The sequence below is a fragment of the Garra rufa genome, chromosome 18 (genome assembly GCF_049309525.1).
Source record: "Garra rufa chromosome 18, GarRuf1.0, whole genome shotgun sequence".
NCBI classification, from domain to species: Eukaryota; Metazoa; Chordata; class Actinopteri; order Cypriniformes; family Cyprinidae; genus Garra; species Garra rufa.
Window position 1 is genome coordinate 41,584,478 of NC_133378.1, and position 25,508 is coordinate 41,609,985.

At 29.2% G+C, this 25,508-nt stretch overlaps 1 pseudogene; it reads right to left on the reverse strand.

Annotated features, from left to right (window-relative positions):
• LOC141290686 (serine/threonine-protein kinase DCLK2-like) overlaps nucleotides 1-22,467 on the reverse strand; it is a 39,168-nt pseudogene extending 16,701 nt beyond the window's left edge.
• Between the last annotated feature and the right edge of the window lie 3,041 nt (nucleotides 22,468-25,508).

The window sequence follows — 25,508 nt, forward strand, 5'->3', positions numbered from 1 at the left end:
GTGTTTATGTGAGTATTTGAGTGTGTGTGTGTGTGTGTGTGTATTTGAGCGTGTTTATGTGAGTATTTGAGTGTGTGTGTGTGTGTGTGTATTTGAGCGTGTTTATGTGAGTATTTGAGTGTGTGTGTGTGTGTGTGTGTATTTGAGCGTGTTTATGTGAGTATTTGAGTGGGTTGTGTGTGTGTGTGTGTGTGTGTATTTGAGCGTGTTTATGTGAGTATTTGAGTGTGTGTGTGTGTGTGTGTGTGTGTGTGTGTGTGTGTGTATTTGAGCGTGTTTATGTGAGTATTTGAGTGTGTGTGTGTGTGTGTGTGTGTGTGTGTGTATTTGAGCGTGTTTATGTGAGTATTTGAGTGTGTGTGTGTGTGTGTGTGTGTGTGTATTTGAGCGTGTTTATGTGAGTATTTGAGTGTGTGTGTGTGTGTGTGTGTGTGTATTTGAGCGTGTTTATGTGAGTATTTGAGTGTGTGTGTGTGTGTGTGTGTGTGTGTGTGTATTTGAGCGTGTTTATGTGAGTATTTGAGTGGGTGTTTTGTGTGTGTATTTGAGCGTGTGTGAGTATTTGAGTGTGTGTGTGTGTGTGTGTGTGTGTATTTGAGCGTGTTTATGTGAGTAATTTGTGTGTGTGTGTGTGTGTGTGTGTGTGTGTGTGTGTGTGTGGTATTTGAGCGTGTTTATGTGAGATTTGAGTGTTTGTGTGTGTGGGGGGGAATTTGAGTGTATGAGTATTGGGAGTGTGTGTGTTTGAGCGTTTACCAGATACAGGTGATTTGGAACGCGGGACGCCAGAGTTTTTGTGTACAGTTGTTTGGGCGGGATTGACGGCCGTGATTTCTTACACTCTGAGAGACAGATGGACAGACAGACAGGTGTGCTGTTAGTCAGAGAAGACGGGAGTGTGTAAGTATGGTCTATATATATATATATATATATATATACAGGGCCTAAAATTAACACTCGCCAAGACCAGATGAGAGTAAAAATCAGCGTTGGCGTATGTAAGTGTATGTAACCGTGCTAGTCGCCAGTTGGCAGGTAATACTTTTGCCAAATGCATTGTAATAAGAACAACAGCCAGTTTTTAAAGTGATTCGCTGTTTCTGACGTAAGGGAATAAAATAATCTTTTCCGAAGATGAGATGATCGTGACTGGTTAGCTGTTTTGTCATAAGCGACAAGAGCGAATCAAATAACGGGATACAAACGGGCTGATAAAGTCAGAACAGTGTAATGGCCAGCTTGTCTTTAGACACGGTTCTATAACTTTCACCTGAGATAATATTGCTGGTGCTGCTTTGTTTCGGCAGATTAGCTTTTCCCTTCTTTATTCTTCATAACCTGAGAACGTGGCGACACATACCTGGGCTTAAGCCGGAACGGACTGCAAACATGATAAACGGAACGCAAACATCAGAAAGTCATGACGGTTCTCTGTGTTTTAGCAAGAGGCTTGTATTTAATAATTAAATAGTATAGTATTAAATAGCATTGAAAAAGTACTATTTTATGGATAGTATGGATGCATAGTATGCAGGCCACTTTTGCTGTGCTGGACGCTCTGAATTAAAGTGGCAGCTCATTGTTTGCAGTAAATATGAACATGGTCTGACTTGAAAACATAGTAATTACAGCATAAATGCATATAATTTAAGTAATTGGCTGTTTTTGCAAAAAGAGTTTCATGGCCGGTAAAAAAAAAATTGGCTGGTGAATTTTCTCACATTACTGGTCATATATATATATGTATGTATATATGTGTGTGTGTGTGTGTGTGCTCATCTTACCATTAACAAATGCAGCTGCAGCGCCCTTCCCCGCGTGTCCAATGGCAGCGTCGTCTTGAGCGTAACGAAACTTCTCCAAACCGCATGCGATGAAAACATCGTCATCACCAAAGAAATCCTGCAGACTTGTCAACTACAGACACACAGAGACAGAGACTCAATCACTGCGTAGTTTGAGCTGAATTTTTAGCCAACACTTTAAAACAATTGTACAAAATATAATTTTAAAAAATTGGAATACATATAATATATTTTTATGTTATAATAAATTATGACAGCAATTTGGCCACTCCAGAAACAAAAATAGCACTTACTTTATGTATTTACTTAAAAAATTAAATAAAACTAAACTTTAAATATAAAAAGAAACTAATTAAATGGGCAAATAAAAACAAAATTACTAAAACTTTAAAAAGAAATAAAACAGAAAACATAAAAATAAAAGCTATTTCAAAAACTGACATGAAAATCAATTTAAGCTAAATAGAAATATTAAAAAAAAAAAAAAAAACTGCTGAAAATGACCAAAACGTATAAGTTGAAGTATTAAAATGACTAAAATCAAAACTGAAAAAAAAACAACAACTAAAATTTCAAAAACTTTAACATAAAAATGAAAACTTGGAAAATAGTAATAAAAGCCCATTCAAAAATTAAAATGAAAATAAATTTAATCTAAATAAAAATATTTTATAAACAAAAACAACTGAACATGACAAAAAACTTTTACATTTTATTTATTAAACATTTTAAGTATTAAAATGACTAAAATCAAAAATAAAATTTAAATCATTTTATTTAGTTTTAGTTTATTTAAATTTTCAAAAGTCATTTTAATACTTAAAATGTTTAATAAATAAAATGTAAAAGTTTTTTGTCATGTTCAGTATTTTTCATTAATAAAATATTTCTATTTAGCTTAAATTTATTTTAATTTCAGTTTTTGAGTTTGAAAAAATACTTTAAGATATTTTTATTTAGTTTTAGTTTATATATAAGTATTTTTTAAATAAAAAACTAGTACAACTGGCAACGCATCTCAAAATTAGTAAACTACTAAAAATTCTAAAATAAAAATGAAAACCTGAAAAGTAATAATAAAAACTAACTCAAACTGAAATTGCAATACATTTAAGCTAAATAGAAATATAAAAAAAACCTAGAAATAATCACAAAAACAAAACAAGATTTTAAAAATTGTAACTAAAATTAAAATAAATTAAAAAAATCAAAAGCTAATTCAAAATATTAATACATACAACACTAAAATATCACTTCTGTTTATCAGATGAGTATTAAACATTAAAATGGACAAATGTGACCCTGGACCACAAAACCAGTCATAAGGTTAAATTTGACAAAACTGAGATTTATACTCAATAAATAAGCTTTCTATTGATGTATGGTTTGTTAGGATAGGACAATATTTGGCTGAGATACATCTATTTGAAATCAGAAATCTGAGGATGCAAAAAAATCAAAAAGACTGAGAAAATCACCTTTAAATTTGTCCAAATTAGGTTCTTAACAATGCATATTACAAATCAAAAATTACATTTTGATATGTTTACAGTAGGAATTTTACAAAAAATCTTCATGGAACATGAACTTTACTTAATTTCTTAATGATTTTTGACATAAAAGAAAAATCAAAAATTTTGACCCATGCAATGTATTTTTGGCTATTACTACAAATATACCCCAGAGACTTAAGACTGGTTTTGTGGTCCAGGGTCACAAATATCCGCACATTCATCTAAATAGTGTTATTTTAAAATCACTGAGTATTATTATAGTTTCTACTGATTGATATTTTTAGGTTTCATTTTTGGGAGTTTTTCTTATATTTTTTCGATATGTCTATTTTTCAAATTCCTTTTTATTTCAGTTTTAGTTATTTTAGTACATCAAGTTGAACCAAATTACTGTTGTGGAGATCAGATCCTCATCATCACGGGTCACATGACATCTTGATTACAGCTATTAGAGTTTGATTGACAGTTGCCGTGAGCGACCGGCAGAAAATCACAGACGTGTGTATATTTATATATTTCCATCCTTCTCTTGATTTGTGGATCTGGGTTCTGTCTGAGGGAAGCCCTGTGTGTCTGCAGCGAGAGGCGCGCGGCATACAGATGAAGCTCGCGCTCACTGTACTGCTCGCACGTTCACTCGGGCCAATGGGGAAACGCAGGTTACCACGGCAACCGGCCAGCAGACACACTGGCCAGACTGACGGGAGGAGGCGGAGTCTTACACACACTCACTATTAGCCCTTCACACTCAGACAGCTCTGTAATTTACTGACACACTCACTGCACAAACTGCTGCGTCTGATAACCACTAATGCTCACGCAGCTAAAAACAACTCTCGCTTTTAGTGTTTCTTTTAAATTTGTTTTAAACTGGTTTATTTTTATGTTTTAAAATGTTACATTTGTTTATATTTTAAAATCATTTATTTTAATTTTGCATTAATGTTTTATTTTTGTAATTTTTTTTGTTATTTTAAATTTTACCCTTAAATTCTGTTTTAAAATTATTTGTTTTATTTATAATTAATACGTGCTTTATATTTATAATTTATGTACTTTTTTATTTATTTATTTTTTATTTTTAAGTGATTTTGTTTTTAAAAAATTAAATATTTAAAAAAAAAATGTAATGTTAAATTTACACCTTTTTAATAATTGTTTTAAATTGTTATGTCTTTATTTCAATTTTTGATTTATTTTAAAGGGTTATTTTAATTTGATATTTTGTTTTATATTAAATAATGTTAAATTTACATTTTTCTTTTGTTTCATTATTTATTTTTTTAGTTTAATTGTAAAACCTTTATTTTTTAGATTTATTTTTTTATTTTTAAGTGATTTTATTTTTTTAATTAATATTTAAAAATAAAAAATTAGATAATGTTAAATTTACATTTTTGTTTTGTTGTATTGTTAATTTTTGAAGTTGACATTTTTCTTTAATTGTAAAACCTTGTTTTTTAAAATTATTTTAATTTGACATTTGTTTATATTTTAAAATTATTTATTTTAATTTTACATTAATAATGTTTTATTTTTGTAATATTTTTTTTGTTACTTTAAATTTTAACCTTAAATTCTGTAGTAACATTATTTGTTTTATTTATAATTAATACATGCTTTATATTTATAATTTATGTACTTTTTAATTTATTTTTAAGTGATTTTGTTTTGTAAAAAAAATAAATATTTAAAAATAAAAAATTACATAATGTTAATTTCACTTTTTTGTTTTGTTGTATTGTTTATTTTTGAAGTTGACATTTTTTTTAATTGTAAAACCTGTTTTTTAATTTAATTTGACATTTGTTTATATTTTAAAATTATTTATTTTAATTTTGCATTAATAATGTTTTATTTTTTAATATTTAATTTTTGTTATTTTTAAATGATATTTATTTTAATTTTACACTTAAATTCTGTTTTAAAATTGTTTTATTTATAATTAATACGTTCTTTATATTTATAATAAATGTACTTTTTTAATTATTTATTTTTTAAGTGATTTTGTTTTTAAAAACATTTAGCATTTTGTATTTAAATGAGTATTAAAATGATATTTTTAGTTTTATTATAAAACAGTTTAACAATTTTTTGTTTCTTTTAAAATGATTAATTGTACTTTTTTAAAATAATTGTTTTGAATTTTGTCTTTATTTCAATATTTGATTTATTTTAATGGGTTATTTTAATTTAATATTTTGTTTTATATTAAATAATGTTAAATTTACATTTTTGTTTTGTTTCATTATTTATTTATTTTTTGTTTAATTGTAAAACCTTAGATTTATTTATTTTTTTATTTTTAAGTGATTTACTTTAATTTTACACTTATGTTCTGTTTTAAAATTATTTATATTATTTATTATTAATTATAAGTAATTTTTTAAAATTCTTTGTTATGAAGTGATTTATTTTAATTTGATATTTTTGTTCAGTTTTTAAATGTTACATTTTATTCTGGTATTTTTTGTATTTTACATTTTATTTTTAAAATTTAATTTTGCATTTGGTTTAAAATAACTGTTTATTTTTTGTTTCATTTTGTTACATTTTTTCTGTTTCTTTTAAAATTATACATTTAAATTTTACATTTCTTATATTAAAAAAAATCGTTTAAATTTTTTGTCTTTATATCAAATTATATTTTATCTTTTTTCAATTTTTAGCTTTCTAAAATGTTATCTTATATCAACATTTATATACCTAAAATGTCTTTATATATTGGTCCGTGTACTTTTTCGTTCATTCATTATTCAATTTCGGAATGAAAGATGAAATTTAAAAAAGGGTGCAGCTTGGTTTTTTGTTTAAAAGAAAAAAAGCGGAAATGGCTGTATTTTCTTTTCCAAATGTATTGTTGTCATCAAATAATAGTAATAGACAATTGGACGCATTTCCGATCGTTTTTTAATTTGTAATATTTATTTGTACATTTATGTATTTCATTTGAATGATCCTATCTTTACCCGGACGTAAATTACACCGTCGTGCGGGTATCAGTTATTATAGTCTAGTAGTATTACTTACTAAGATCCATATTACTATCACACGAGCCAATGGCAATTAAATGCACGGATGCATAGTCAGATAATGAATGAAATACAACTGTTCACCAACAGAAGATTGTATTTGACTCATGCTGCATACGCAATGACAATTATGCCTACTGTAAATATAGATTACAACTACGATTAGAGTTGTTTGCATAAAATGCACCGTGAACATTCACACGTTTGCCTAGCTGTGAGAGGCTACAATTTATCTCCATTAATACTATTTTCTCAATTCTGCGCATAACACCAGAGAGATAATGATTCATGAAAAAGATGGTCTTTACTCATCTCACTTGCACAAAATAAATGCAGTAATAGAAAGTACAGAAACGCACAAAATACACTGAAATACACTGAGAATTATATGCTCCGTGCACAATATGGCGACCGTTGACGTTCGAGTGTGTGGGCATCGCGTTATTTGTGTGCCTCAATCCTGAGCTAGTAATTGTAAGTTTTGAGCACAGAGAACTATATTTTGCAAGCACATTACATTATATTTTGAACAGAAATGAACAATTAAACCTTTATAATTTGTATAGTACTAGACTCAATTGGAATACATAGACCTACACTTTATTGGCTCAATAATATTTATACTTTGAATGTTGAGCGTTATTAACTGTTGAATAAATGCTGACGCAAAACTTCGTCTTGAAGTGCATTCGCTATGTTTGTATAAGAAAATTCGTTAAGCCTATTAAATTGATTTAATATTCTTGATAATTTTTAGAAGTTAAAATTTAAGAAAAAAGGAATTTGTAGTCTATATATATTTAGGGCTATAGGCTAATCTTTTTCTAAACTTTTATTACACTGTAGATCGAAATAAAATAATTATTGATCATATTTAACATCGGAGAAAATGAAACTATTTAAATCTGTATAAAGGAAAGACAAAATAAAACAAGAACTGTATTCAATCTGTATTTTTCTTGTAATCACATTACTTTTGACAAAATTACCTAATTATTGCCGAATGATGTTTGACAGTGAACGCATCTCCACCGCATATAGCCTATAATCGCTGGTGTCAGTCGCAAATATCCTAAACATGCGGCTCAGGAATTGGGTCGGGTACAATATTGACTTTTTTTTTTTGCGGTCGGAGTTGCGGGAGGGTTAGTTGAAAATGTCGGTCGGGTTCAGGTTGTTTATACATTGACCCGCGCATCACTGATAAATATCCATATCCATATAGGATAATCCTTTATTATATGATATCTGTGGAACTATCTACACCATCCCGGAAGCTTACTGAAAAAAATAAAAAAATAATGACTACAGTGAGACTAATGGATTAAAACACATTTTGGTAAGTGTTTTTTTTTTTTATTATTATTAACTTAAAAGTTTGTGAGAGAGCACCTGAGTAAACTGCGTGAGAGGGGTTATTATTGCACGTTAATATGGATAATAGCAAATACATTTATTAAGCACGGAATCGTTTTTTCTTTGCTCAAACGAATTTTTTTTGCGATTGCTAATTTCTGTTCAAAATATAATGTAATGTGCTTGCAAAATATAGTTCTCTGTGCTCAAAACTTACAATTAGGGCCTACTCGCTCAGGATTGAGGCACACATAACGCGATGCCCACACACTCGAACGTCAACGGTCGCCATGTTGTGCACGGAGCGAAATTCATATCCACGACAAAATCATGGATCAGATTCATTACATGTTGTTTAAAGGGTCACAATTACCACAGATATATTTTTTTCACATTGAGTGTTTTTAGGATTCAAGAGAGGAGACTTTCAGAGTGTGACAGACTCAGCACTTCATCGTTGTGTGCATTTTTGTACCGTTTCGTCGCATTCCCTGTTGATGCTGCGTACGGCTGAGTGGATGCAGAAGATCCGGGGGATGACTTCAACCCCACCAAATTTTTAAATGCATATAATTCTCAGTGTATTTCAGTGTATTTTGTGCGTTTCTGTAATTTCTATTACTGCATTTATTTTGTGCAAGTGAGATGAGTAAAGAAAGACCATCTTTTTCATGAATCATTATCTCTCTGGTGTTTATAAGCAGCACACACAGTATTTTACTACCTGTAAAAATACACAAACCTAGCTATATTAAATTGTTTGTGGTACCTACAGTTACAAATGTAAAATATGTGATGATAATATTGATCGAGCAATTGATGTAAGTTAGTGAAAATATATGCGCAGAATTGAGAAAATAGTATTAATGGAGATAAATTGTAGCCTCTCACAGCTAGGCAAACATGTGAATGTTCACGGTGCATTTTATGCAAACAACTCTAATCGTAGTTGTAATCTATATTTACAGTAGGCATAATTGTCATTGCGTATGCAGCATGAGTCAAATACAATCTTCTGTTGGTGAACAGTTGTATTTCATTCATTATCTGACTATGCATCCGTGCATTTAATTGCCATTGGCTCGTGTGATAGTAATATGGATCTTAGTAAGTAATACTACTAGACTATAATAACTGATACCCGCACGACGGTGTAATTTACGTCCGGGTAAAGATAGGATCATTCAAATGAAATACAATAAATGTACAAATAAATATTACAAATTAAAAAACGATCGGAAATGCGTCCAATTGTCTATTACTATTATTTGATGACAGCAGTACATTTGGAAAACAAAATACAGCCATTTCTGCTTTTTTTCTTTTAAACAAAAAACCAAGCTGCACCCTTTTTTAAATTTCATCTTTCATTCCGAAATAGAATAATGAATGAACGAAAAAGTACACGGACCTGTATTACATTTTTGTTTTGTTTTTAAATTATTTACATTTTTTACAGTTTTAGTTTTTTTTATTCATTTTTAAATAATTGTTTAATAATTTTCTAAAAAATAATTTAAAAAGTAAAATGAAAATAAATAGATTTTTTTAAACAAAAAATATTGAAAATGACAAAAAGTATTAAAAGTATATGTGAAGTATTAAAATTAACTAAAATAAAAACTAAAATAAAACTAAATAAAAAATATAAAAAATAAATTTAAAATACATAAAAAAATGAATTAAACTGGGAAAAAACTTACAAAAAATGACTAAACTACTAAAATTAATAAAACTTTCAAATAAAAATGAAAACCTGAAAAATATTAATAAAACCTAATTCAAAAACCAAAATGAAATTTATATTTTAGCTAAATATAAATATTTAAAAAACTAAAATGACAAAAACAAGATTAAAAAAACTTTAAATAAAATTAAAATTAAAATGAAAATTGAAAAAATCAAAAGCTAATTCTAAATATTACTAAAATATAACTGATGTTCATCAGACGAGTGTTTGGCATCGAAATGGACAAATATCAGCTGATTGACCAAATCTGCACAATACTGTACATCAGTGCTTTTTTAAAATCATTGAAGTACTATTATATTTTATTTTAATTGCATATTTTGTTTTATATTAAATAATTCATTTTAAATGTACATTTTTGTTTTGTTTTAAAATTATTCACATTTTTTACATTTTTTTTCATTTATTTTAATTTTGCAATGTCTTGTTTTATTTATAATTCTATGCTCATTTCACATTTTTATGTTTAATTACAGACGTATTTTAATTTGACATGTTTCAGTGAATCATAGCATTAATGCAGTCTAGATTTGAGACAGAGGCGTTGGTGCTGAACGTCTCATTCATTATTCAGTGCGTCTCCGTCCATCAGTCGTCAGTCTCACATTCTCTCATCACTTCTGACTCTCTGAGATGCTTCTGTTCTGCAGTGATAATGTTCACGCTGCTCGTCTGCATTTGATAAGAGAGCATTAATGAGCTCCAAATATGACATTAAAGCATCATAACAGTGACTTAAGCACTATATTGTAAGTCATATGATGCTTTGTGACTGAAATTTCAGGATTTAAGATTTTTGTGATGTATGTACACACTGTTATATTATACAAAATATAAATTACAGTGAGATATATTAGGTACTTGGACTGGGCATTAAATATGTTAATGTTTTATTATTTATTTTCAAATTTTACATTTTTGTTAAATTGTAAAACCTTTATTTTTTATATTATTTTTTTGTTATTTTTAAGTGATTGTTTTTAATTTGTCTTATGTTCTGTTTTTTAATTAGAATTAATTATAATATAAGTAGTTTTTTCAAAATCCTTATTTTTAAGCGTATTTTACATTACATTTTTAAAATTTAATTTTGCATTTGGTTTAAAATAATAGTTTATTTTTTGTTTCATTTTGTAAAATTTCTTTTAAAATATACATTTAAATTTTACATTTCTTTTATTAAAAAATCGTTAAAAAATTTTTTGTCTTTATATCAAATTATATTTTGTCTTTTTTAGCTTTTAAATTAATAAATAATAATAATAAATAAAATAAAATAATACATTTTTAGCTTTCTAAAATGTTTTGTCTTTATATATTACACATATTTATATATTGTTTTTTAATTATTTATAATTATTAATTTTTATTTATAATTAATTATAATATAAGTAATTTTTTAAATATCCTTATTTTAAAGTGATTTATTTTAGTTTTATATTTTGTTTTGTTTTTAAATTATACATTTTTTTCATTTGTTTTATTTTAAGATGATTAATTTGACTAAAATGTTTAGTAAGTTTTAAAAATTTAATTTTGCATTTAGTTTAAAATAATTCTTTGTTCTTTTTATTTTTGTTACATTTCAATATTATTTGTTTTATTATAAAATGCTTTAATGTAAAATTTTTCAGTTTCTTTTTAAATTATTAATTTTAATTGTGCATTTATTATATAAATTTTTTTGTCTTCATTTCAGTATAATTAGTTTTATTATAAAAAAGGGTTATTTAAATGTTATATTTTCTGTTATATAAAATTTGTTACATTTACATTTTTGTTTTGTTTTATTATTTATTTTTAAATTTTAATTTTTTGTTTAATTGTAAAACCTTTATTTTTTATATTTATTTTTTGTTATTTTTAAGTGATTTATTTTAATTTTACACTTATGTTCTGTTTTTTAATTATTTATTTTTATTTATAATTAATTATAAGTCATTTTTAAAAATTCCTTTATTTTAATTTTATATTTTTGTTTTGTTTTTAAATTATACTTTTTTTTTCATTTGTTTTATTTTAAGATGATTAATTTGACTAAAATGTTTAGTAAGTTTTACAAATTTAATTTTGCATTTGGTTAATTTTTTTTGTTAATTTCAGTATTATTTATTTGAATATAAAACAGTTTAATGTATCATTTTTCAGTTTCTTTTTAATTTATTAATTTTAATTGTACTTTTTTATATTAAATATTTTTGTCTTTATTTTAGTATCATTTGTTTAATTATAAAAATGGTTATTTTAATTTTATATTTTGTTTTATATTCAATAATTAATGTTAAATTGACTAAATTTACTTTTTTTTTTTTTTTTTTTTGAAGTTTACATTTTGGTTGTAAACTTAAAAAAAATTACAACTGAAATAAATTAGAACCTTCATCAATCAACTTTTAATCTATAATAATATAAAAATAGTACTAAACACTAACACTCTACTATTGATTCTGAGTCTCTTAAGGAAATGCAAACACTCCCGAAACAATCAATGAACAGGATGTATTACTAATAGATGATTATTGATCAGCCTGATTAACAAATTGACATGTGGCCGTTTTAAGACGATCAGCATTAACAGACTCATCTGACTGTTTAACAGTAATGTCATTTAATATCCCCAGCTCAAATTTTAGATTTTGCTAGTATTTATTCTGAAGAAAGATAAACATGCATAATGATGAGAGCCAAAATATTAAATGTCATGGATGAATATTTACTGAGTAATCCACTGTTTTGTAGAGGGAGGTCAATGATATTACTCCTGAAGCCATATTGAAATTTCAATATCTCTGGAGCCGAATCTCATAGGGCATTACAAATAAAGATGCCAAAAGGAAAGTTTGTTAAGACCCATATCTAAAAGGGCATTAAGATATATTTTATACTTTTTGAGTTACAGGCAAGCAAACTTTGGGAAAATAATATTTATGGCACTCAAAATTCTATGTTCAATGCTGTTGTCTTGACAGAAGTAAACAAGATACATCTTTAGTTTTAACATTATTTGTTCTTCAGAAATTCCTCTTTAAAAGAAAAGACATTTGGCCCACATTTGGTGTTGGACCACTGAAATGTGTATATTTTAATGATTTACTCCTGGAGCCATATTGAAATTCCAATATCTCTGGAACCAAATCTCATAGGGCATTAAAAATAAAGATGCCAAAAGGAAAGTTTGTTAGGACATACTGTCTAAAAGGGCATTAAGATATCTTTAACACTTCTTGAGTTACAGGCATGCAAACTTCCGAGAAAGAACATGAAAAGTGCTGTTTCCCCATTTTTGATTGGTCACCATTGGCACATAATGCAACAAAGATTGTTAAAGTCAACAGATTTTACTACTAGAGCTACCAATCTCTGTGTAAAAATAACATTATGATGCTGCCATCTTTCTGAAGTCCTTTTTACCCCCTGTATTTTGGTGAAAATTGCCATTTTGACATCTCACTTTACAAAATAGTGGATAACTCAGTAGCTATTCATCCATGACATTTAATATTTTGGCTTTCATCACTATATCTGTCTATCTTTCCTCATAAAAAATATGAGCAAAATTAAAAATTTAAGCTGGGAAAAGGGTTTGTGCTGATCTACTTGATGTGTTTTTTTTGCAGCCGCACCTGTTTGCCGTCCAGCGTGTAGAGTCTCTTCACCACGCCAGAGTCCAGTTTGATGGCCTCGGTGATGTCTGCGAGCACCTGATCGAACGAGTGTGCCGTCTTCTTATTGAGCAGGATCCTCACGGCCTTCCTGGGCTTCACGCCGCTCCGGATCACCGTCACCAGTTTGGGTTTGATGAAGTCCTTTGCCTCCCTCGAGTCCCCCAGTGCGCGCTGAGGCACTGGACGCACAGCTCCGGCCACCGGCACGGCCCCTACGCCCAGCCCTGTCCCCGCCAGCCGCGAGCCCCAGTTGGGGTTGACGTTCTTGGTGTAGTCCACCTTCCTGTAGGGCTCATTGGAGGCGCAGACATAACTCTCACCTACGGCAAGAGCACGACGGGTTAGGAAACATTTACAAACATCAGACCGACACATCAAGCTTAAATAGTTATTGATTTAATCTAAGCTAACATTTCAGTAATTTGACAACACATTTCTTGTGTTCTCATGTTCTCAGTTCTCTGATGCAGGTTAACAAATAAAATAGTTAATGTGTTTATTGTTTTTTTTAAAGATGATTTTAATTTGAAATTTCCATGTTGTTGTTTTTTTCCCCCAAATTATTCATTTTAATTTAACATTATATAATAATTTTATATTTTTGTTTGCTTTAACTTTTTTACCTACATTATTGCTTTATTTTTAAATTTTTCATTTTAAAATCTTTTTTAATTTTACATTTTTTGAATCCTAAATTATTTATTTTTTCACATTTGTTTTACAGTTTTTGTGTTTTATTTATAAATTCTTCAATTAAATTACATTCAATTATTTTTTTTAATTGAAATTAAATTATTTAACTTAAATTAAGTTAGTATTATCATTTAATAATTTAACGAAATGTAAACAAAAATTAGAAATGGTGCCTTGGCAGCTAACAGAAATAGGTTAACTGAACTTAACTGAAATAAAAATAAATTATAGCTTTAATTTTTTTAATTTCAGTTTTATTTTTAGTCATTTTAGTACTTAAACCCATTTCTGTAGATTCTGTAGGTTTTTTAGGTTTTATTTTTAAATTGGTTTAATTTTACATTGTTGTTATCATTTTTAAATTATTTTAATTTTAACTTTAATTTTACATGTTTTAATTTTTAAATAATTTATTTTAATGTCACATTTTTGTTTTATTACTAAATTATTAAATTAAATTAAATTATATTTTCTAAATTATTTAACAGAACAGAATTTAAGAGAAAAATTAGAAATGTCTCGTTGGACACAAACTAAAATAGGTTTAAGTACTAAAAAATAAAACTGAGATAAAAATAAATGACAGCTATATAGATTTTTTTTGTTTTAATTTTAATTTTAATTAGATATTTTTCACTTTAAATGATTTTAAAAAAAAATGTTTTCTATTTGAGTTATAAGATTTTCACAAACTCAAAAACTGCATTTTTGGAAACCCTGTGATAGACATCTGGAAAAATTTTAAGTCAAAATTGTTTAATGGTTGCTAGAATGTTCTGTGTGGTTGCTAAGTTTGCAAAAGCAATCCATACGGATCAGCTGGAGTTCATCAGCTGTGAAGCGAGTCTGAAGATGCTGATGCAGCAATTGATCCTTCTGCTGACAGCAGGTTCATTCAGTCAGCCCATTGACCCCGATCACCATAGTAACGCGACCCCGGGGTCAAATCAGCATCAGTGTGTGGCAGGTGTGAGCGTTTGCATCTGTCTGCGTCTCTGCTTTAATACTGTAATCCAGCGGCTCACGCATAAACTCATCTCAGCATCCAGAAAAAAACTCAAGCAGCTGAACGTGTTTCTGCTGATTCACAGATGCACCTGTCAAACATCTGTGATGCTCAAGATCACGTCAAGCTCCTCAAGGTCAAACACGCCAGATGTTTGAGTCAAATATCTGCTGTACGACGACGGCGTGAAGCTCCTACACGTGTCATACTTACACTGCTGTCATGCACTACTGGGAATAATTAGGGCAGAGGTCTCAAACTCAATTCCTGGAGGGCCGCAGCTCTGCAGAGTTTAGCTCCAACCAACTCCAACTCACACCTGCTTGGAAGTTTCTAGTAATCCTTGATTAGCTGGATCAGCTGTGTTTGATTAGGGTTGGAGCTAAACTGTGCAGAGCTGTGGCCCTCCAGGAATTGAGTTTGAGATCAGTGAATTAGGGGTTCTATCACATAGCGCTGAAACCCTATTGTGATTATTAGAATGGTCACGGACCAGTGATCTTCATCTAAAACTGATCGTGCAGACCAAACCGTAAGTCATAGAGACTTGAAACTTGGAGGGATGGTAGTACTCACACCGCCAACAACGACACCAAATCTCACCCCAATCGGCCTGACGGAGGCACTACAGCGATCAAAAGTACGAAATCGCCTAAAAACCGAACTCCTAAACCGTCAGTCACAGACTCAAGTGACATTTCCGGGTATTTTGGACTAAAAACTAGTCCTATGTTTTTCACCTGATTGGAACCAAACCAGTGCAGAAAAAATCTCTGGAGAGCGAATATCAATAATTATAAAAAAAAAAAAAAGTCAAACTTTCGACTCACCGTCATAAGGGGAAGCCAAAACGTTTGAAAGGGCCTGCCACTTTTAGTAAAATGCCTAACTCCTCAACAGAATGAGATATCTCTGTCAACACTGATGTAAGTGCTCAATCTGAGATGGCAGGACAAAAATTGTGGAGCTTGGCCACTTGGTGGTGCTAAATGAAGGGAAAAATGGCTATACCTACACAACTATTTGTCCTATTAACCCGAAAATCACTGTGCATAATATTGGTCCAAAGTGCCACAAGTGTGTACAAGGACATTTGCGTATGTCAAAACACTTGGCCACCATTCGACTCACTGCAAAGGAACGCCAAAACGAAATGGGCTGGGTCACTTTTAGTAAAATGCCTATAACTCCTGAACGGAATAAGATATCCTCACCAAACTCAGAACACGTATGCAAGAGCTCAATCTGAGGTTGCAGGAAAGAAAACACAGAACTTGGCCACTTGGTGGTGTTTCAGCACGTCATGCTTACACTGCTGTCATTCACTACTGGTCACAAGTCTAGAATAATTAGGAGTTCAAGCCAGTAGTGCTGAAAGCCTATTGTAATTATTAGAGTGATCACGGACCAGTGATCTCCACGTAAAACTGATTGTGCAGACCAAACCGTAAGTTGTAGAGACTTGAAACTTGGAGGAATGGTAGTACTCACACCGCCAACAACGACACCAAATCTCACCCAAATCGGCCTGACGGAGGCACTACAGCGATCAAAAGTACGAAATCGCTCACAACTCTTAAACCGTCAATCGCAGACTCAATGGTCTTGGGATCCTTGGCTCACGCCAGACAAAATGCATGCAATATTTTGGGCTATTTTGGATTTTTTGCAAAACCTACTTTTGCAAACTAGTCCTAGGTTTTTCACCTGATCGGAACCAAACCAGTACAGAACGATTCTCTGGAGAGTGAATATCAATAATTATCAAAAAAGTCTTTCGACTCACTGTTGCAAATGCCAAAATGTTGGAAAGGGGCAGGGCCACTTTTAGTACAATGCCTATAACTCCTGAACAGAATGAGATATCTTCACCAAACTCAGAACACTTATGTAGGAGCTCAATAAAAGGAAATGCTGTGCACGATCTTGGTCCAAAGTGCCACAATTGTGTACAAGGACATTTGTGTATGTCAAAAAACTTGGCCGTTATTGGCAGACGAAGTTTGAGCACCTATTCGATCGGAATTAAACTCAGTGCCCCTGTTTGGCTCATGGCCCCAAAGGTCTGTGAGAAATTTAAAAGCCACTTCGGGACTATATTGCATTTTTCAAGGGTGTAAATGATTGTGCATTGCTCAGTTTTTTTTTCCACACATACACACGATATTCGTATTCTAAGATGGAAATCCTCATTCTGGACAGTTTTGCCTCTAGAACCACTGCTGTCAATCAAACCATTTGTTAAATGATTGAGAAGAGTCCTAGGTTTTTCACTAAAAACACTGCAGTACAATATTCCGTCTTCTCTAGGTCAATAATTATCAAAAAATGTTGAAATGTACCTTTTGGAAAGCTATAACAGGGTCGTTTAGAAAAGGGGCCTCTCCGAATTTACCCAAAATCCTATAAAGCCAAAAGGAAACTCAAAACTTTGTGAAACCTGGTGAGCACATACAACAGGTCATTCTAAACAAGCATGCAAAGTTTTAAGGAAATCGGACCACAGATGGAACTATAACAAGACAAAACATAATGTTTCTATGGTAAAATGTATTTGCAAAAAAAAAAAAAAAAAGTAACGTCTTTTTTCATTTGTGTTTAAATGCCTTAAAGCGCTTGAAACCCCAGTAATAAGCAGCTATATTTCGGATTTATTACTGTTTTTGAAGGAGCCTCTTCCACTCAGCAAGGCTGCATTTGTTAAATAAATAAATATAGAAAATACATTAAAAAAAAAATTGAAATATTTTTTGAATTTATAATAACTCCTTTCTATGTGAATATCTGTTCAAATGTAATTTATTTCTTTGATGCACAGCTGAATTTTCAGCATCCTTACTCCCGTCTTCAGTGTCACATGATCCTTCAGAAATCATTCAAATATGCTGATTTGCTCCACAAGAAACATTTCTGATTTTTATGAACATTGAAAACAGTTTTGCTGCTTGTTACAACTTAAAAGTCCTCCAGTAGGAACGTCCAGAAGGTTTTCTGCCTCAGGTTGTCCTGACCTGACCACAGATGTGACTGAACTCTCAAACACACGTCTGTCAGTCGTGCTGCAGGAACTGTCGGTAAGAGCACATGAGCTCAAACGCTTGATGCTATTGATTGTGTGCCGCTGTAATGGATGTTGAGTTCAGATGGACACATAGTCAGAGCTAATGACTGATCAATCAGAGCCACTGCAGCACTGCATGTGTGTGTTTGTGTTTGTGTGTGTGTGTGTGTGTGTGGTTCACTAATGAATCATTCAGCAGACCATCTGAAGTGACTGAGCGTTCACAATCTGAGCTTAAATCGTTCAGACTCGCTCAACCGATTAACACAAGTGTTCATGAAAACACAAGCGGCTCACATTTCACCCCACTCACAAAAAAAGCATAAACGTTATCACAGTTACCAACAAACTTCTAACTTTTGCAATGCAAAATAAATGTGACCCAGGACCACATTTCACAGTATATTTTTAGCAAAATTATCAATTTTTCTTTTATGCCAAAAATCATTAGGATATTATGCAAAGATCATGTTGCATGAAGATATTTTGTAAATTTCCTACCGTAAATATATCAAAAGATTTTTTTTATTATATTGTTTTACGTAAACATAATGCCTATTTAAGTATGCAAAGTCCTAATTTTCAATGCATTTGGACATTTAAAAAAAAAAAATTCTGTGTAATTTTGCATGTTCATTTACAATTATGATAATGATATCTTTTTCCATTGCAGTGATTAGAATGGGAGGTAAATCTGCTTAATTGTCATGATGGGACAAACCTTATTTAAGGTATGAATATAATATTTATTTTATTATTATTTTTTTTTTCTTCTTTTTTTTTGAGATGTTGGTTAATCGTCACATGCCATGCAGGTAAATGAAATATTTCATTTTTTAGTGAGTGTTTTATTTCGAGTGTTTTTTTAAAACTATCTATTTTAATTTTACATTTTTATGTTTTGTTTTAAAATTATTTACTTTATTTTGCATTTTGTATTTCTAAAATATTAATTTTAATTTAACATTTTTGTTTTACAATTAATTATTTAAATTTTTATATATTTTTTAAAATATTTATTATATTTTTATATTTTTATGTTTTGTTTTAAAACTATTTACTTTATTTTACATTTTGTGTTTCGAAAATATTTATTTTTAATTTTACATTTTTGTTTTACAATTATTTATTAAAATTTTATATTTTTTATTTTTAAAATATTTATTATAATTTTACATTTTTATGTTTTGTTTTAAAATTATTTACTTTATTTTGCATTTAGTATTTCTAAAATATTAATTTTAATTTTACATTTTTGTTTTACAATTATGTTTTTTAAATTTAATATTTTTTATTTTTTATATTTATTATATTTTTACATTTTTATGTTTTGTTTTACAATTATTTACTTTATTTTACATTTTGTGATTAGAAAATATTTATTTTAATATTACATTTTTCTTTTAAAATTACTTATTGGATTTTTAAAATATTTATTATAATTTAAAATTTTTATGTTTTGTTTTAAAATTATTTTCTTTATTTTACATTTTGTTTCGAAAATATTTATTTTTAATTTTACATTTTTGTTTTACAATTATTTATTTAAATTTTAATATTTTTTATTTTTTAAATATTTATTATAATTTTACATTTTTATGTTTTGTTTAAAAATTATTTTATTTTACAGTTTTGTATTTCTAAAATATTAATTTCAATGTAACATTTTTGTTTTAAAGTTATTTTTTCAAATTTTAATATTTTTTTTCTTTTAATGTTTATTATAATTTTTAATTTTTATGTTTTGTTTTACAATTATTTACTTTATTTTACATTTTGTGTATTTTTTGTGTGAAAATATTTATTTTAATATTACATTTTTCTTTTAAAATTACTTATTGGATTTTTTAAAAATATTTATTATAATTTTAAATTTTTATGTTTGTTTTAAAATTACTTACTTTATTTTACACTTAACATTTTTCTTTTTAAATAATTTATTTACATTTAATATTTTATTTATTTATTTTTAAAATATTTATTACAAGTTTACATTTTGATGTTTTGTTTTAAAATTATTTATTTATTCCACATAAAAAAGAAACATGACCCCGTTTTCATTCATATTCAGTGCGCTTCTGAATTGAGATGATGGGCTGGTCATTAGTTGGGTTAAACTGCTCATTATCAAGCTGCTGTGCTGAGCAACAAATCATCCTCCTATTGAAGTCCAGTGACTCACGAGGGTTATTGTCTCTTACAATAAATTGCTTATGATGGGATGGGATGAAAGTATTTGCTTAATGACTAAATGTAAATGTTCCAGCTGGTTCGACTTGATTTTCAAGCAGCTAATGAGTCAATGGAACGTGGTTATCATCTCAAACTAGTCTCTCCATCAGGGTTCCCTCAAATTTATTTATTATTTATACATTAATAAAAATATATTTAAACCTTGGCCTACAAAAGCAGGCTTAAGCAGCATGGTTATATTTGTAGCAATAGTCAACAATACACTGTATGGGTCAGAATGATCGATTTTTCTTTTATGCCAAAAATCATTAGGATATTAAGTAAATATCACGTTTCATTAATATATTTTGTAAATTTCCTACCGTAAATATAACAAAACGTATTTTTGAATAGTAAAATGCATTGCTAAGAACTTCATTTGGACAACTTTAAATGCAATTTTCTTAATATTTAGATTTTTTTTGCACCCTCAGATTTTTATAATATTGTCCTGTCCTAACAAACAATACTTAAATGGAAATTGTATTCTTCAACTTTCATACGATGTATAAAATCTCAACTTAAAAAATAAATGTACCCTTATGACTGGTTTTGTGGTTCAGAGTCACAATTAACATATTTTAGTTAATGGACACATGCCATGCAGGTAAGTGAAATATTACATTTTTAGTGAGTGCTTTATTTTAAATGTTTTTATTTTTAAAATGATCTATTTTAATTTGACATGTTTGTGTTTTGTTTTGAAATTATTTTTACATTAATTTTACATTTTGGTTTTACAATTATTTATTTAAACTTTAATATATATATATATATATATATATATATATATATATATATATATATATATATATATATTAATATTTATTATATTTTTACATTTTTATGTTTTCTTTAAAAATTATTTACTTCATTTTAGTTTTGTATTTCGAAAATATTTTATTTTTATTTTTTTTACAATAATATTTTCAAATTTTATTATTTTTTAAATATTTATTATAATTTTACATTTTTATGTTTTGTTTTAAAATTATTTACTTTACATTTTTCTTTTAAAATTATTAATTTAAATTTTAATATTTTTTTATTTTTTTATAATTATTATAATTTTACATTTTTATGTTTTGTTTTAAAATTATTTACTTTATTTTAAATTTGTGACCCTGGTTTGTGGTCCAGGGTCACAATTAACATATTTTAGAAATTGTAATTAAATATATATGAAATATATAAATTATATATATTATATAACATGTATAATAATATATTAATTTTAATTCTACAAACATATCATATAGCCTATTATTACATATAATGTAACGTTAATGTTAAATTTAATTTGCTTTAATAATTTGTAATATTACTATATTAAAACAGCACTGTATAATATTATAAATAATAATAATAATAATAATAATATGTTAATATATTAATATCATAATACATTTTTTCACTATGTAATGTAGCCTAGTATGTGACAAAGGAACCTTGAACTTATAATAGACCATTAAAGGGCTTCTAACCCGCAACCTTCATCCTCTATAGACTCGTAATTACCGCTGTGACCCTTCGAGCCCGTTAATATCTGACCTTCCACGAGATCCTCGAGGCTCGTGATTTTCTTGATGCCGTCCACGCTGTAGATGGTGCGCACACCTTGCGGCAGGTGCAGGTTGTCGGCGAGCGCGCGCGTCAGCTCGGCCAGCAGCGCGTCCATGGACCTGAAGCGGTCGTTGGACACGGCGTACACCAGACCCTTGAAATACCGGTCACCGTTCCGGTAGAACCGAACCTTCTTGGCTCGCTTCTCGGAGCTGAGCGTCTGGAGCGTGCGCGTCCGGTAGAAGCTGCAGTTGGCGCTGTGAGCGGGGCTCGGCACCAGGCTGCTCGCCCTGGAGCCCTGCTGGGAGCCCGAGCCGCCCGAACCCGCCGCGCGCTTGGAGCGACGCGCCTTGTCCCGCTCGTCAAAGTGCTCGAGCTCGATGCTCCTGCTGAGAGACATTTTCCTTCGCGTTAACCGACTTCGCAAACGTTCTTTTTTTCTTTCTTTTTTCTATCGTCCACTATGATCGCTTAAGTCCGCTATTGTCATCAGCCCGAGCGGACACGCCGCTCTCCCCGCTGCGCGTTTACCGGGCGCACGGCGCGCTCCAACAGCATCATTTGCATCAACACAAAAGCAGCGAGCGCTGCGCCCGGCGTTTACTCGTCGCGTTCGAACGCGCGTCAAAAAACGCTCGCGGCCATTCGAACCGGTCCTGGGAAATATTCCAGATGATTCGGTTGAGCAGTAAATGACCGCGTCACTCAGTCCAGGCGCCAGCTGTTGTCTGCGTGCAACAATGACAAAAAAACCTGGATGAACTGGAAAATCCTGGTCAAACGCGTAATTCTATTGAGACGGTGTTAAAAAAAAAAATCCCGATACGCCCTTAAACGAGTGCGGCGTGTGCGGTTTTTAGGCGCGCGCCGCGCTGTAACCGGGCAGCATGGCCGTAGACGGGAGCGCGCAGCCCCTTTCCTCCACCTCACGGCGCGCGCGACACCCCGCTGCAGGTGAGCGCTCGTGGACGTGGCGCGCGCCCTCAGACTCCTCCGCGCGGTCTTAATGCCGTCTGACAGACAGCGAAAATGGGTCATACGCGGAGAAAACTGTGATTTTTGATGTTTCTGTTTTTAGAACATGAAAGTACAGGTTTATTTTTACAAATCGTATTTGAGTCACAAATAAACTGAAGGATTGCATTAGAGAGGATGAACGCTTTTGATCGTCTGTCCAGTGCGCAGTTCCACTAGAGGGCAGCCTCTGAACTTAAAAATAATATAAAAAATATATGAATTTTAAAATGAAAGCTAAAAGAAAAGAAATACAATAAAGCAAAAGACACCGCTTTATTTATGTATGCTTTTATTTATTTATTTAAACGTATTGCACAATACAAATGGCAATGTGCAAATTATGAATTAAATGTGACAATCATAAATAAAAAATAAATCAATAAAGTGCTGGACAGTATTTATTTATTTTTTAATTATTTGTTCAAATGGGGATTTGCAAATCATAAATTAAATCTGCAAATTATAAATACATTGATAAAGCGCTGGACAGTGCTTAGTGAGTATTTTATTTATAATTGGTAATGTGCGAATCAGATGAAATGTGCAAATCATAAAAAATAAATAAATAAATGAATAAATAAATATATACACAATAGCAGACATTTCTTTATTTAATGCATGGAAAATTATAGTTCATTAAAAATATGCATATTCAAGTAAAATAAATAAATAAAAGAAAATAAAGCACTGGGCAGTTCTTACTATTTATTTATTTATTTTTAAAAAACTGTATTGAACATTACATTGCAAATGGCAATGCGCAAATCATAAATGAAATGTGCAAATTATGAAGAAATACATTAATAAAGTGCTGGACAGTGCTTAGTGAGTATTTTGTATGTTTGTTTATTTATTTAATTATTAACAAACAACCTATTAAACATTACAAATGACAATGTGCAAATCATAAACTAAATGTGAAAATCATAAATAAAAATAAATTAATAAAGTGCTGGACAGTGCTTAGTGAGTTTTTATTTATTTATTTATTATTAAAAAACTAATTGAACATCACAAATGGCAGTGTGTGCAAATCATAAATCATAAAATAATTTATTAATAAAGCGCTGGACAGTGCTGAGTAAGTATTTATTTATTTAGGTATTTAATGTTTTAAAATTATTTTTTTTAAATGCATTGAACATTATGTTACAATTGGTAATATATAAATCAAATGAAATGTGCAAATCATAAAAAAAATGAATAAAAAATATATATTTATAATAGCAGACATTGCTTTATTTAATACATTAAAAATATGCATATTCAAGTAAAATAAATAAATAAAATAAATAAATAAAGCACTGGGCAGTGCTTAGTATTTATTTATTTATTTTTAACTGATTGGACATTATATTACAAATGGCGATCTGCAAATCATAAACGAAATGTGAAAATTATGAAGAAATACATTAATAAAGTGCTGGACAGTGCTTAGTGAGTATTTTGTTAGTTTATTTATTTATTTAAAAAATATGAAACATTACAAATGGCAGTGTGCAAATCATAAATTAAATGTGTAAATCACAAATAAATAAACAAACAAACAAACAAACAAATAAATACTTAAAACATTGGATAGTGCTTAGTGAGTATTTTTTATTTATTTTTATTTATTTAAAAATTAAATCATAAATAAATACATTATTGCAGACATTGCTTTATTTAATGCATGGAAAAAATATAATTCATTAAAAAAAATCAAGTAAATAAATAACAAAGCACTTGGCAGTGCTTAGTATTTATTTAAGCATTTATTTATTATTATTATTATTATTTTTTTTTTTTAATATTGAACATTTCATTACAAATGACGATTTGCAAATCATAAATTAAATGTGCAAATTATGAATAAATAAATTAATAAAGTGCTGGACAGTGCTTAGTGAGTATTGTTTTTGTTTATTTATTTATTTATTTATTTTAAAAACTATTAAACATTACAAATGGCAATGTGCAAATTGTACATGTATAATTCATAAATAAATAAATTAATTACTTAAATCACTAGACAGTGCTTAGTATTTTTAATTAATTTTTATTTATTTATTTTTAAAAATGCATTGAACATTACATTACAAATGGTAATGTGCAAATTATAAATTAAATGTGCAAATCATAAATAAATAAATAAACACAATAGCAGATGTTTATTTAATGCATGGAAAAATAATGAATTATTAAAAATATTAATATTCAAGTAAAATAAAATAAAGTACTAGACAGTGCTTAGTATTCATTTATTTATTTATTGCATGCAAAAAAATCATTAAAATATGAATACTCAAGCTAAATAAAAATAAAGCACTGGATATAATGCTGTTTATATAATTAGTTATATAAGAACTTATTAAAAAGGACAAAACTCATGTTTTTTTCTTTTCTTTATTTTGCATTTCAATTTGTTCCAACAAAGTACATCATATATGAAAATGCACCATAATGTTTTTGTTAGATGAGGTAATATTCACCTGGATTTCTCACATAATTCTCATTATTATTAATTTCTCACTTTACTAAAACTTCACAGAGGAGTTTAATCAGTTCCACACAGACTATTAATGTGCAAATCTGCACAATCTAAGATGACAGTGAATAAGTGCATGTATTGCCGCATGTCTAATATTAATAAAGCAGATCAGAACATCATCTTTGATGCATTTCATGTGCTTCTCAACAAACAAACAAACAAAAACACTTTTTGGCACATCATTTCTCTTACGTTAGCCTCTTTTTAACTTTTCAAAATCAGAATTAAAAGATGAAATGATTGCTTTTAAGCATCTGAATGATTCATTATTTTTGTGCCAGAGG